The sequence below is a fragment of the Calidris pugnax genome, unplaced genomic scaffold (assembly GCF_001431845.1).
Source record: "Calidris pugnax isolate Ruff unplaced genomic scaffold, ASM143184v1 scaffold28, whole genome shotgun sequence".
Taxonomy (NCBI): Eukaryota; Metazoa; Chordata; class Aves; order Charadriiformes; family Scolopacidae; genus Calidris; species Calidris pugnax.
The window spans coordinates 2,268,024-2,282,675 of NW_015090842.1; the positions used below are offsets into that span (position 1 = coordinate 2,268,024).

At 38.7% G+C, this 14,652-nt stretch overlaps 1 protein-coding gene across 1 annotated transcript in view; it reads left to right on the top strand.

Moving 5' to 3' along the window:
- Nucleotides 1-14,652, top strand: part of CDH11 (cadherin 11, type 2, OB-cadherin (osteoblast)) — an 80,141-nt gene that overhangs the window by 24,623 nt on the left and 40,866 nt on the right. The gene's annotated exons all lie outside the window — the stretch shown is intronic.

Below are 14,652 nucleotides of genomic sequence, written 5' to 3' on the forward strand. Positions count from 1 at the left end.
ATGTATCCTCCTTTCCTCAGAGTTTAGAAGTTAAAATTAAAACAAATGGATGTAACATTTAATCTCACATGTGACGGAGCTTTGCATGTTTTTTATTATGACATTTCTCCATAGTCATATATCTCCACAGAGTCTGGCTCACAACATTTATCAGCCATAGTATGAAAGGTTGAAACAGAAGTTAGCACATACTGTGCCACCGAGAGTCTGCCTTAAAAAAATACAATCTTGGGATGTTTATTGCAAATGGTTGAAATGAAAAGAGACAGCTCAGGAAGCTTTACAACAATCTAATATTAGCTAGGCCTTTTAATGTTTCATAACCCCTCGTAGAAATGAAAGATATGACGAGATACAGTACAGAGCTTTCCGAGAGCTTGGGTTCGCTGTGGTTGTGTTAACGATGATGGAGTGTGGAAGAGTGTTCAGCTCAACGGGTTATATTAAGAAAACAAAGCAATAAGAGCAGACGCTGCCCCAGAGGTGGCTTTGCTGGAGGAAAGTCTCCACAAGCAGCTGAAGCAGCGTCTCACGCCGAGCAGAAAAGGAATACAAATATTGACCAAAGAATAATATAGAAGCATAGGAGTTGAAAATGTGTTGCAATTATGAACTTGACAGTCAAGGTTTATTTGTCTGCAACTTTGTGCAGAAGACAGTATGCGTTTGGTGACTTTCAGAAGCAGTTGCAGTTTTTTAAAAGTGAAAAAAAATCATTAATAAATATCGATTTCATCAAAAGAATGGCTAATATGTTAAGGCACAAACAAGTAGCTGCCAAGAGCATTTATTTAGCTGGCTTGCATTGATTTCAGCTGGAGGTACATCAGGGTCTACAAAGAACAATATTAAACCACATCAACTTAATTTCCAGCTCTTTATTCCAGAATTGCATCTTTTAATAAAGCATTATGAATCCATTTAAAACAGAAACAATTTGTTTATCTATAGCTGAGATTTTTAAGTATTTTTTTATAGGAGTGTAGTTAATTTGTAAGAAAGAATTCACTAAATGAAGGTCATCTTCCTTTTCCATTTGCAGTATGTTCATGCAACAGTTACATACTAATATATTCACTGAAAATTAGTTAATTTCAGCAAAATATTCAGCAAACACTTGTGTATGTCATCAGCTTTCCTCATCTCAGTAGACTGCTTGCACAAGGTCACAAACGTGCATTGTGAGCATAATCGTCTTTTATTCTGGTATTTTTTGTGAGCTGTTTGATGCATTTTGAGCTGCGTTGATGGGATGTACAAGTGATGTGATAACCTTCAGTTTCCTAAATGGATAAGTGTAGGTTTTGAGTTAGGTTTCTGACATGAATATTAGCAATTACAAGTTGAAAGTCTGCTGTGAATAGTTACTTAAAATATGCTGTTTCAGCAAACGCGCTTGATAATCTGAATTGAGGGAAATATTTGCAGAAATAGAATCTGAAAGTGTGTGAGTCTGATCAAAAAGATTTAATATGAAATGAATATTTAGAGATACATTGGCAATATTTGCATAGCTTTTATAATTGCTCATGGGTGCATCAGAGTATCTTCGATTTCTTGTCATGTAAAAGGGGAGTGGATTAGATAGGGGTTAGTAGCTAAATACAGAAACAAACTCTTCTCTGCTTTCGGGTAATTGGAATTAGGTTCTCCTCAAGAGAAAACGGAGAGCTACAGTTGTCTCCAGGAGTCCAAAGCACGACTGCTCATCTCTGTCACACAAAGGCTGGCCATCATGAGCCCCCTGGTAATTCTTGCCATCATAATGTTGGCAAGAATGTAACTGTAATGCCAAGTGCTTGTATGAAAAATTCATCATAAAAATTCCTTTACAGTTCCCAGCTTTAATTGCTTTACAGCCTTGCCATTGAAGGCAATGAAAAGTTTGCCATCAAGTCTTCCTGCCTCTCTGAATGCATAAAACTTATTTTTAACCTTTTAGTTATTGTTACAAGCTGATGGCTTCAGCTCTCTGATGCCATTTTCTTGCTGACATTTGAGTGAGTCATCCAGTCCCTTTTATTCATTGTTTTGTTATTTTTCCCGTGCTGCTGATAGATCTTTTGATCCATCTGGCTCTCAGATTCTTAAGCTTTGAATTCAGCTGCCAGGTTGGGTGCTGCTGTGTTAGGTTAGACTGTATATTCTCAACAACTACATTTTATTTACTGCATCAAATGTGTGTTTGACTAAAATCTTTGCATCTGATTTGCACTGAGGACACTCCTTTCTTCATACCAATGTGTCTTCTGTAGAGTCAGGACCTTCCATCCTGGCCAAATTCAGCTCTTGAGCACAAATCTTCCCATCCCCAAGTCATCAGGGTTTTTACGTGGTGACTAACAATCAGTATTTGTTTGATTTACTGATTCCTTTGAAGCTACAGGTTCTTACTCATTGTAATGTTTGTTTTCCTGGTTGTGATCATCGCTAATAACTGCATCCGGAAACTCAGTTTTACCTTCCCTTAGTATTAGAATGTCTCATGCAGTTTATTACTGAACAGTTAAGAATAAAAGGTAATTTTGGATAAAGGTTAAATGTGGGTGGATAACTTTCAGGAAATGTCAAATTAATTTTAGTAAAATAATAAAAACTTTATTTTTGCAAAGCTGTATGAGATGTGACGTGCTGTGTTTCATAAGGATTTGCAAAGTCTGCAGCATTTTGGATAGTTATCTCTCTAACCAAATTTGGGTGACAGTCTTGTTGAGAGCATGGAAGTTAGATAAATGGAACTTGACTTGAAATTTCAATCTCTTCATTTCTAGATACACACAATTTGTAATGGCAAAATTTTGTCCTCTGACTCATTTTAAATTTCAGAATGTTTGATGCTTTCTCACAAGTAAGTGCATAAAAAAGTCATGCTACCTCTAGTTCTTAAACTTCCCCATCCGGAGATGTTCCATTTATTTGTGCAAGATGGTAAAATTAGATAACTTTGTTATGAGTCTATGAATGTGTTAGGGTAGATATTAATTAACAGAACAGTTTAGGAAAAGCATAATTTCTGGATCAGGCCTACCTTTTAAAAACCATGTCTGCTGTATATTTTGGGAAAAAACAAGAATGTTTTTATAACAGAGAATGGCTCTTGGATCCTTCTTTTCCATGCGAGACCTTCCATTTCAACTACTTAAATCAGTGATTTTAAATACCGGGCTATACAATTAGGAGGCAAGATTGTGGCCTATTTAATACCATGCAAGTGAAAGGGCGGCAGGAGCTCCTCGTTAGGTTGCTGTAATATTGAAGGAAATAAAAATTGAAGAAAAAAGGGTCTGCGCAGGGCTTTTACCCTGCCTTGTGGGGTGGGTTGCTGTGATCCACACCCGACACTGCAGCCCGGTCAGCGGAGCTGTCAGGTGAGTTCCATGGGTGGGTTAGAGTGAGTTTAACATTGTGCTGCCCTTTATTCAGGGCTTGAGACAAACCTCAGCTCAGATCTCTGCCTGCAATGTCATTTTCTTCTTTAGGTATAAAGGTATAAAGAGTGCCAGCAAGTGAGCTATTGTGCATTTAGTAGCAGCTGACTTAGAACAATGTCATCTGAATAACAAGATAAAGCCTTGGAAATCCCGTTTTTGTGCTGTGCAAATGCATACCTACTGCTATAGAAACATGTTGAGATCCTAATTCAAGTGATCTTGTGGTTCAAAATGGCAACAGTTCTGCATCCTCTGACAAGTTTGGGAAATAATCTTCATTTCAGTAATCAATTGGTCCTTTCTCTTTTCCCCCTTTTCAAATGTAAACAGACATCAAATCTGTTTGACCGGGAACCCCAGATCCAGCTATTGTGTGAAGGACAGTAGAAAATAGCGTGAAACATTTTGTAATACCAGCTTGACTGATAAACTGCTGTTGCTTTAAAAATATAATGTGAAAAATAGAATGAGAAAAGTTTGGATTTTGGCCAGAAAAAATTAAAACCTTTATGGTGGATTAAACTGTTTTGCAACGAAATACTGCTTTTCTCTGAAACAAGCCATTCCCTCATGCAACTAAATACTGCCATATGTTTAAATTCTTGCAGGCCTCCTAAGGCTGACCCAGAAGAAATGTCAACAAATGTTTGTGAGTCCTTGTGGCCTTGTAACATTTTCTTTAAAAAGTGAAGAATGGAACAGCAGGAGCTGTAACACTCCCACAGAACAGACATATGAAGGCATATGGCTAACATGGGAGCCTGCTGGCTCTTCAAAGCTTGCTGGCTTCATTCTTAAGGCTCCCTTTTTTCTTTTTTTTTTTTTTCTTTTTTCTTTTTTTTTCTTTTTCTCAAGACAGCTCAACTTGTCTTTCTGTTTCACAAGTTGCTCTGTTCTACTCGGCGCTGAGTTTAGGAAGGTTGGGGTCCTGCAGGGCCCTGACATGGGCTGGGGGAACGGTTCCCTCTGTTCCTGGAGGTGGTGGATTGGTAAATGGGGGTACAGTGACACGGGTGGTGTCCCCTGGGGACACCTCCGAGTCTGGCACAACCCCAGGGTATCCGTAGGCAGCCGCTCGCCCTGCACATAACAAGAGCTCAGGTAGCAATTTCCTCCCTCCCTGGATAGTTTCTGGGAAAGTATATTCTGTATTCTTTGCATCATAAACCCAGTGCTGGCTCTGATTTTGGAAATGAAAATAGATGATGTTTGTACCAAAGAGTTCCACTTAAGGTTCATTGCACACGTGGGTTTGTTACATGTAGCCATGAGGTTTGAGGTTGCTGTTATGGGGGAAGATCTGCAAATGCACAGGATCACAAGTTTTTTCAAAGTCAATGTGATTTCATCACATAAGAACTTAAGACATTCAATATAATTTATGCTCCTGAATCTCTGATGCTTGGGACTACTTTTTGTCTTCCCTGTAACTATCCTTTCCTGCAATTATTATTTTGAATTAATTCAAATATTTCTGTGTAAGAAAGTAAGGTAACTTCAGCTGGAGAAACTCAGGGCACAAAGAGACCTGTAGGGAAAAAAGGACAGCTCAGCAGCTCCACTTCCAACCGTCTGAGATTCATATTTCTGATAACATGCAATTTTATTTCCTGCTCCTGAGGCGGTTATTAACATCTGCGTAGCAGAAGGAACAGCTTTGCAGGTTTCTGTGTTTCCAGGGGCTGTAAAGGCACCGTGCGAGCGTGGGTAACTGGGGGGATTATCCTACACCCAGAGAAGGGACGTGGCGTGTTTGTGGATGTGCCATTTTTTAAACCATGAAATCTTGACCTTCTGAGTTAGAGCATTGTGTGTTTCTCAATACCACAAGATGTTGCTTCACAAAGTATTTGGGGGGATAATTTATGTAACCGCTCACAAAAATTGCGCTGCCTTGATGTGGGGGATTGTTGAGGTTTATTTTCTCAAATGTGGTTGAGGAAGTTCCTGTGCCCTGAAAAATAAAAGCATAAAACCAGCACATGAATAACATACAAAATATAAATGGAAAAATCCAACATTTAGTGGAGTTTCCATGGTTTATTCCTCATCCTCTCTCTTTCTCTGCCCAGTACAGATACAGTAACAAGTAAACAATAATGTAAAAACAATGAACATTTTGCGTGAGATTGACAGAATGATTAATTAGATTTCTTTTTAAAAAGGGAGTGGGGAAGCTTATTATTGTCATTTGAAACTTCTCAGATGAATTTTCCAAAGTGTTCAGCCGTAATGTAGCGTGCAGAATGCTGTCTGTTGGAAAGGACTCCTTTCTAATTACAGTTGCTGTGAATAGTGGCAGGAGAATTGGGAAGGTGTTGAAGCAAAGTTGGACACACTCATAGGTAAACTTAGTAGGTGACTTGTTTTTGAATAACTCATTTAGGTTGACACTTTTAAGAAAACAAAATCCCAGGTTTGTTTAGGTATGTTGAGTTGTCAGATACTCATAAGTCTCATGAACCTTGAAGATAATACCAAAGACGTGGGAATGTTTATATTCTCCAAGTGGAGAGCTCACCAAATTGAACGTGAAGTATGTAAATAGCCTTATTTTGGCTGGGTGCCATAGCATACATGTGGAAAAAGGTTTACTCTCTTAAGTAATAACTACATGGCTGTGTAATTCTAGTTTTAGAGCATGTTAACATTCATTGTGCGAGTAAATGAACTTGCCTCCACAATATCACTTTTCAGATACAGGCGTTAATTATTATCTCTGGTTGTAGTGCTGGAGCTGAGGAGCAGAGGGCATGTGGACAAAGTCTATTGTTGGCAGATGGAATCTCAGCCCACCGCAGCTCCACAAACACGTTTATCTCCGTGCCAAATCTGAATTAGCAGGTCTGATCTCAGGCTCGGATGCCTCAGCTCGCAGTAGGACGCGGTGGGTTGGGCACAGGGCTTTGCTAACCACATTTATTCAGCTTCAACTCTGCTTGGAGCTTGGGCAGAAAAAGCTCACATCTGCCAGCAATATACTGTGTAGATACTCCCAGCAAATCTGCCCAAGGCCACCCAGGAGACTGAAGTTATGGCCTGGAATATTCTTCCATCATTGTCCAATTCAGTTGAAAAGGAAAAAAGTTACTGCTGTATGAAAATTATCTCACTTAACGTGTTTCTTGATAAGCTTTTGGCAAATAGGCCTTTCCACGCTTTTGCTGGAGAGACACATTTCTGCACAGTAGGCAGACTTCTTTCATTATTATAAAGTTATCTGTGATTTTTATTAGGCATTAGGTTATTTCCATATGCAGTCTTCCCTTTTGTCTAGATGTGTTAACATTGGGCACTCCTGCTGAGGCCCAAAAGAAAGCAACAGAAACGTGGAGAGTAGCTGCATTTCTGAAATAATTTAGAATAGTGAAGGTAGGTTTTCAGCTTTAACCCACTAAGGTGTGTTTGTTTGTCGTTTGTTTTTAACTTTTTTATTGTCCTTATTATTTCATAAATATGTCGTCTTGGTTGGCTGAATATGAGTTTACTAGATGATTGCTAGTGGTATAGCACTCTGGAGCTCATTTATTGTTATTTAAAGCAAATGCCATTATGGTACCTAAGATTATCACCATTAGGCAAAACTCTCAATCGATATCAGTAGGAATTCTTTCCTAATTATGCAGTTTCTCCTGAATATGCAGAGCACTTGGTCTGTTGTTATTTGGTTATGCATCTTTCTATTTCACAATCATTGTTTTGAAGAAACCTCATAATGCACTTGCTCATAGCTTATAATAATTACACTACAGAAAATTAAAGTCTCGGTGGTATTTCGGAGGCATAATGAATAGCAGACAAATGTTAAATATTAATATTGTTGAATATTCTGGTTAATTTTGGCAGTGATCTTCAGTGTTACGAGCACTTTATTGCATGATGCAGCTGAAATACAGATCTGTATTTATGTTTCAACTCTCAAGGACAGCTAGGTAGGCATGTTACCAAATAACAAAATAACTCCATAAAAAACATGAGAAGTATATTGTGATTTCTAGACTGGAATATCATGGATTGATAGATGGCTGAAAATCATGTCATCCTTGCTATAAACATTGCTGAAACTCTGGAAAGCTGCATTATTTGTGAGTGGAAACCGCACACCAGGCATCATGAGCTGCTCTTAGTGCTTGCAGGTCTCCCAGGTTCTGTACTTACTCATTGAGATCTGCTGTATATTTAATTACCTTTTATAAAAAACTACACACTGTTGAGGATCACACCAAAATACCAGTTGGTCAGGGTTGTTCAATTTGTTTAAAGAGGCCAGGTTTTGGCATCAGTGATGTTTAGCTTGTGTGTCTGCATTTTTAGGCTTTGTTTTGTCAACACTTAAAGATTGTTTCATGGGCAAATTAATGTGTTTGACATTGCCTTGTCCTTGATTGAGAAGCCAACTGTGTAATGTCCTTTGAGACAACACAAAAGGAAACGAGGAAAAGATGACTAGGAAAGACAGAGACTGAATGCCTTTTAGTTGACCTAAAATGAGTTTACTATCCATTTTCCCTTCCTTCCACCCTCCCTAGATCCAGACAAGCTACGACCTGTGGGAGCTCGGGAGGAGGATGGGGGAGAATAGGGAAAGAGGTGTAGTCGGTCCAGAAATAAGACTGAATTAAACTTTTAACAAAAGCTTTGCAAATGTTTGAAGAGTCATGGCTGGGTTTGCAGGAGGCTTCCCAGAATGAGTCATGTATCTTTCTGGGATGACAGAGATATTCAGTGAGTTGAATGAGGCACACAGAAGTTCAGAAACCTCAGATCTCTGTGGTGACTTTGAACAACTCCCCTTTTCTTTATTTATTAATAAAAGGGAGAAGGTAGGAAAAAATGTCCCTAAGACCAAAGAACTCCATCTCTCTTGAGTCCCTTGGTCGAATTCTGAGATATTCTCCTTTATGGTGTGTCTGATGCCCCAGAATTATTCTTTCTTGGGTGTCTCCAGCAGACCTGGAACCAGCAGGATGATTTTGTAGAACATTTATATAAAGATATTTTGAAAGGTTAGTTGAAAATTTTTTTCTGTGCTGAGTGTCCCCTACAGCTTGGCTAATGGGGGCATTCAGCATATACTTCATTGCCTCTCAATTTTTAGGTTTTCTTTTCAGGTCACTAGAAGAGATTGATAAAAGAGAGCAGAAGGAAGCCAGAGGAAAGAAATAGAGAGCAGCCTACTGAAATTGGCAGCAGAGAAAGATCAGATAAATAGAGCTACAAATGGGAGTGAAGACAGTCTTTTGCTATGGCTTTACTCTAAAGGAAGGATCCAACCATTTGGGTTTAGTGGAAGAAAAGCACCAAAGAATATGAATAGGAAAATGGCAAGAGGAGGAAACAAACAAGAAAAAAAAAATTCTACAGGGAAAATTAGCCATAAAAATATTTCAGTGGTGACAAGATCCCACTCAAATAGCCTCTGACATCTGCTGCTGGTGGAAGCTGAGTTCCAGCATGACTTAGAAGGCTTTAGAGCAATTCTGTGTGCCTCTTGCAATGGTACTAACCAATTTTGTATGCTTTGTTCATATAATATATTTATCCAAGAGACAATATATATGAGCATCTTACTGGTGGTGGTTCAAGACCATAGGTTTAATTTAGTCTCTTAGACAGAAAATATAAAAAGTCAAGCTTTTAGAGGACAAATGAAGACTTTTTCCAAATGGAGGCAATTCAATTTACATACAGTGTGGTACACAGAAATATTTGTATATGCATGAGAAAGTAGCATAAAATATTTTTATTAAGACTTATATATGTGCATATATATCTATATAGGCATAAAACCATATAAAAAGTATCTATCTACTTGCTGTGGATCCTCTTCTTCCAAATTTAGTTTTTAGAAGAAACTCAGAGAAGTTGGGAGCATTGAAATAGAGGGCTCGATTTATGATATTTAAAATGACAGAACATACCTGCCTTCAGGCCTCCCGATCCACTTGTATTCTTAGTACCTGGATAGGATGGGACTGGAGCAGCATGAAGCTAATTAATACAGACTTCATCCTCAAGGGCCTATCGTCTGCCTTCAGGCACTTGTGACCCAAAAGCAAGGAAAAAAACGGAACAAGTCATATTGTATTGGGTGAGCACGGGCCTGGGCACTCGTGTGATGTGTGAAGAGCTTTGTTGAAGGGGGCTAATTTGTTCCTTGTGAGCCCACAGGAACTTTTACTGCTATTTAATTTGGACAGATGAGATTTGGGCTGTAGTCTGCAGTCTGTTAATATTCTGAAAAGAGTTAAGGCGTATTTTTTGGCTCTCGTGAGAGCGTGCAGCTATTCTGCTATTTAGTTTGTTAATTTTTGCCATCGTTTGTGTCTAACAGCTTAATATTCAGGATGGCAGGCTGCTTCTCAGTGCCCAGTGTTTGGAAGCAGCCGGGCTCACCGATTCCCTGCTTGTGGCATTGGGAACTGTGCGGTGTTAGTTGGTCTGTGGTGAAGGGATGGGAGCACCAAGGGGAATATTTTGGTAGAGGGTGTAATGTAAAATCAGAATAATTCACGAGAAAGAGAAACTGGCTGTTTATCTGCTTTAAACAGAGCTGTGTCGGTGTGAAACCTTCTCTTTTGTCCTTTTCTTGCATGCCCTCCCTTTCTGGCATGTCCTGCCTTCCACAAGGCATCCCCCTGGGTGGCAAGGTCCTTCTTTCCTTCTGGAGGAAGGTACAGGACGGTACAACTGTTTGGTTCAAATCGGGTTTCAAGCCTCATTTTATAACGGGCTTCTTATATGAAGCATGGGTTGGAAACTCAGCTTCTCCGGGACCGAACTCCATGCTGTAAAATGCAGATAGTCACACTTTCCTACCTCAGAACCAGGAGGTAATAAAACCAATCTGAAGTGTTCAAGTATGGTGGTGGTGGAAGCCATAAGTTAGGAAGTGTGTGCCACTCCGTTGCTGCTGCTCGGTGCAGGGGGCACCTTAGAGTCACACACGGAGCACTGCAGACATCCCCCAGACCCCAAAATGCCATCAGTCGTCCAAGTTGTTGACCCTGACCTGCCCATAAACCCTGTACTTGCCTATGTATGTATTTATAAGGGAAATTATACAAGATTGCCTTTTAATTCTTTTTGATGCCACGCTCGCCCTCTGTTTTGTTCCATTACTTTTCATGTTGACCGTCTTTCAGCCTAAGGTGGTAAGTCCTTAAAGCCTTCGTGTCCACACAGAGGGACCTTGGTCGTGCTGCTAATTTCAGCTATTAACATTGACGAAGTGACAGCCTTAATTACCTAAAGTAACTTGGAAATTGGTGCTGCTTTCAACGGTGGAGTTGGACCAGATGACCTCCAGCGGTCCCTTCCCACCTAAATTATTCCAGGATGCTCTACTGGTGGCTGCATGCGGAGATTGGCGTTACTTGATTTAGCTGCCAGTAGTAAGTGGAAAAAAGACAGATTCTCCTGGAAGGTGATTCAGAGCATAAGCTTATTTAGATGCTAAGACAATAGCTTGCAGAAGTAATTTATACATAGCCAAGGACAGTGCCCTCCTAGTCAAGGCACCCAGATCTATTTTATCTAGCAGGGTTAAATCCTGGCTTTGCACTAAGAAACTTAAACTTCAGTGAAGATCCATTTTTTTATACCTAAGCAGAGCCTGCTGACTATATAAGAATGTTGTGTGGTTGTGTATCATGTAGTAGAACTAGAATGAAACTATGAGAGCAGGCAGGAAACAGATTTTGTTGAAGACATAGTCCTGAATTACGAATTACCTAAATTATCATAATTACTTTATGCAAATTATATTTATACAGATGATGCAACTCAAGAGGAGGGGAGTTTTGGCGATGCATAGCAGAGCAAAAAATGGCATATGAGATGTCACGTTTAAACTTTATGTCAAATCAGAATATATACTATTATCTTTAAAACAGTTAATTATTCCCTGAGGACAGAAGATGAGCGAAAAAAAAGGTGATGCTCTGCACCCAAACAGTAGAGATACTTGGCTGGCATGTGGGAGGTCTGAATTCAGGCCCCTTTCCTGTGATTTTTATACTTTTTTCAGAGGTGAAACGTTGGATAGTGTGCCTTTGTTCGCTTTTAGAAATGGCTCCAAGGTTAAGTGGTGTGTGGCAGGGTCAGGCTGCAAATTCACGGTAGAACAGTGGAAAGCTTCACATATTCCTAAATCTTGGCTTCTCTCTTGTGATTGTGAGCTTAAACCTGTGTCATTTTTATTTTAAATGTTCTCAGACTCTTTTTTGCATTTTTAACAGTATTGTTGTTTATTGTGTACATTCTGAATATTTTTCCATTTGAATATCTGTTTAGTATGCAGGTTAGAAATACTTGTATGTTTTGCAGGCTTGTAATAATTAGACACGGGATAAAAAGCCATTCAGCCCATTTGCCCGGGCTGTGTAAAAAGATTCTTTCCATATTGGATTTGAATAAGTAGTTTATGATCAATAATTCAATCAAGAAATTTCAATTTCTTCGGTTTTTAATTCAGCCATACGGATTACTCTGGCACTTTGAATGTTGTCAATAACGTCAGTAATGTTTGCTTGAGCAATACTTTAGATTGGTAGGGTTTTCCTTAATAATTGTTTATTGTGTAAATTGTCTTTCCATAGTCACTTTTCTAGTAAATTGTAGTCAGGTAACTGTTCAGTGTGGGAGCTTGATGCAATGGAATTCTGACTATGTTAGAAATTCTTTTTGAGGTTGCATATATATATATATATATGGAATATTTTAGACTCACTCATTTCTGTGACAGCTGCCAGAATTTTCATTGGACTTGAAAAAAGTTGCAATAATCTGGCAACCATTTCACTTCAGAAAGTGATCCCTAATGCCTTTGCATCTCTCAGAAACAAGGAGCTAAACATATGTAGTTATAAATCCACAGTTTAAATCCTTTTATGATTGTAAGTGTTTTGTCTCTATTTCATTAAACTCTCAAATACGTTCCCAAGTTTATTTCTGTAATTGCTCTTCTGGAAATATTTAACTTCAAAAGCACATTGGGCACATTGTTGCTCCAATGTGAGATCTTTGCTGATTTCTGGTATTTTTCATCTATTTAGTGAGTGTAATGTATCTAGGTCTTTTTTATAGAGACAAGTGTGGAGTCAGTGTAATTCCCTGCAATCAGGAAAAGGGGAAATGAAGAGAGGGTAATAAATAGAGGTTTGGGGCTGGTTTGGGTTTCCTTTATTTCAGTCTCATATTTTGCATGCTCCTCGATTGTATTAGTTTATTCATTTTGTCAAACAGACCACAAAGCTGTGAATATTTATTTAGTTCTGTTCCTAATAGTTTTTCTAATAGGGAATTATTTTGGTACAATGAAAGACATTTGTAAATGAAGCAGATAAGCCCTTTGGCAGACAAGGAGTGTTTTGTTCGACACAAGAATTCTATTGTCCACTGCTTTAGTTGTCAAGAGCCTGGGGAGCCCAGGATTTATGATGATGTTACAATGGCCCTTTCAGAGCGCAGCCTAAGAAGCTGTGAGATTCCGTTCCTCTGCTTTTCAGACTTTCAAATCTTTTTATCGTGCAAGGACAATGCAGGATTCAGCTGCTTCTTAGGCCACAGGACTGCCCATTTAACATCAGGCATTGTGAAATAATTACCATAGTGACAATAGGTTTGGGGCCTTTTTTTTTTCCCCTCTAACTAGCAACATTTCAAAATTGTTGGAGTTGTCACTTTGTATAAACCGACTCTGAAGACATGGCCTATTCTACCCCCCAAAAAAAATCTTGTTAGGAGATTTGATTTAAAGTGCCACTGTGTCAGATCTCTTTGGAGCATTGGAACTGGTTAATGGGTGTTTCTTGGAGTTTTCTTGTAATTATAATTGGGCTTTGAAACAGCTCTCTGTAAATACAGCAGTTGTTTTTCTTTTGGCTTTTCTCCCCTTTGTAAAGGGGTTAGAGTTAGTAGAACCTTACTATTGAAGCCATATTAAATAAAAACAATATGCAGTAAAAATAATATCTGATACCTATGTATCAGTTACTCAGCAAATTATTTCTGTGCTGTAGTACTGATGGGAATCATTCAGCAGTCTTACGTCATGGTGTTCAGGAAAATTTTTATATAGGGAGGATTTTCTTTGCTTGCCTTTGATATGAAGATTTATTTGCTTTAAGTAATGATTAGTGCTACAAAAATATTGATTTGTAACCTCTCGTGCCTGTTTAAATGCAGCATAACTGGAAAAGGGAGCCTTTATTTGACAGTTAAATTATTATGGATGTGGGCATTTCACTGCCTGGTGGTCAGGTGTGTGTCCAGAAAAAAGCTTAATAGTGTAGCAGGTCAGGCTGAGGACTGGCCATAGCTATTATCTACTGTTTGCTGCTTTTAAAAGCAAAAGAAGAGCTTGAAAAAATTAGACCATAGGGATATGTAAGAGGGTATTTTAAGAAATACTTATCTAAGCAACTTCAAATGTCTTGAGGAAAAGGAATCTTGTGCTGCAAAGTCATCTGTAAAGATGTTGTCATCTCTAAAGATATTGGACAATTTATCAGCATAAGAAAGTTTATTAGGTTTTAGTCTTTGTTTTCATTGATTCATATGAATTGGGAATTATTTTAAAAGGCGTCCTCTATTAAAAAAAAATTTGCTTGCAAAATTACCATGGTGAACTATTTTTTGCAAGTAAAACTTGATTGCTTTAATAGGGGTGAAAAGTGGGTATAAAATGGAGGATTGATGTAGATGAGACAGCTTTAACAGTTAAATATGGCAGCGAATTACTGATTTGAATGTATCAACCCAAATTACAGAGGCTATTTTGCAATAATTCTTCCTAGAAATTCTCCATTAATAAATTTAAGAGTACTGGGCAATTTAGCCTGATTTCCTTGGCTGGGATGAATCCTGGTCCTAGGATTCATTTAGAACCCATGTAGGAGTCTGTCAGGGTATCAAATGAGCATCAGCAGAAGAGTGTCTGCATCAGGACATACCTGTAGATCACACCGAGGGTTTCTTTTGGGAATGATACTTTTTACTTGTGTGGGAACACGTGGTGTGTAACAGACAGGCTGAGGAGGGGCTGCTCTGTGGAACTGAGGGCATTCCTACCTTCCTCATTTAAATTCAAGAAAAGACTGACCTCAGCTGATAAGAAATTATTCAGCTGGTCTCTTTTCACTTCTGCACCCTTTATACAGACTCTCTCAACTCACTACCCCGTTTGTGAAAGAATTTTAACCATTGGGACAACCAAGTA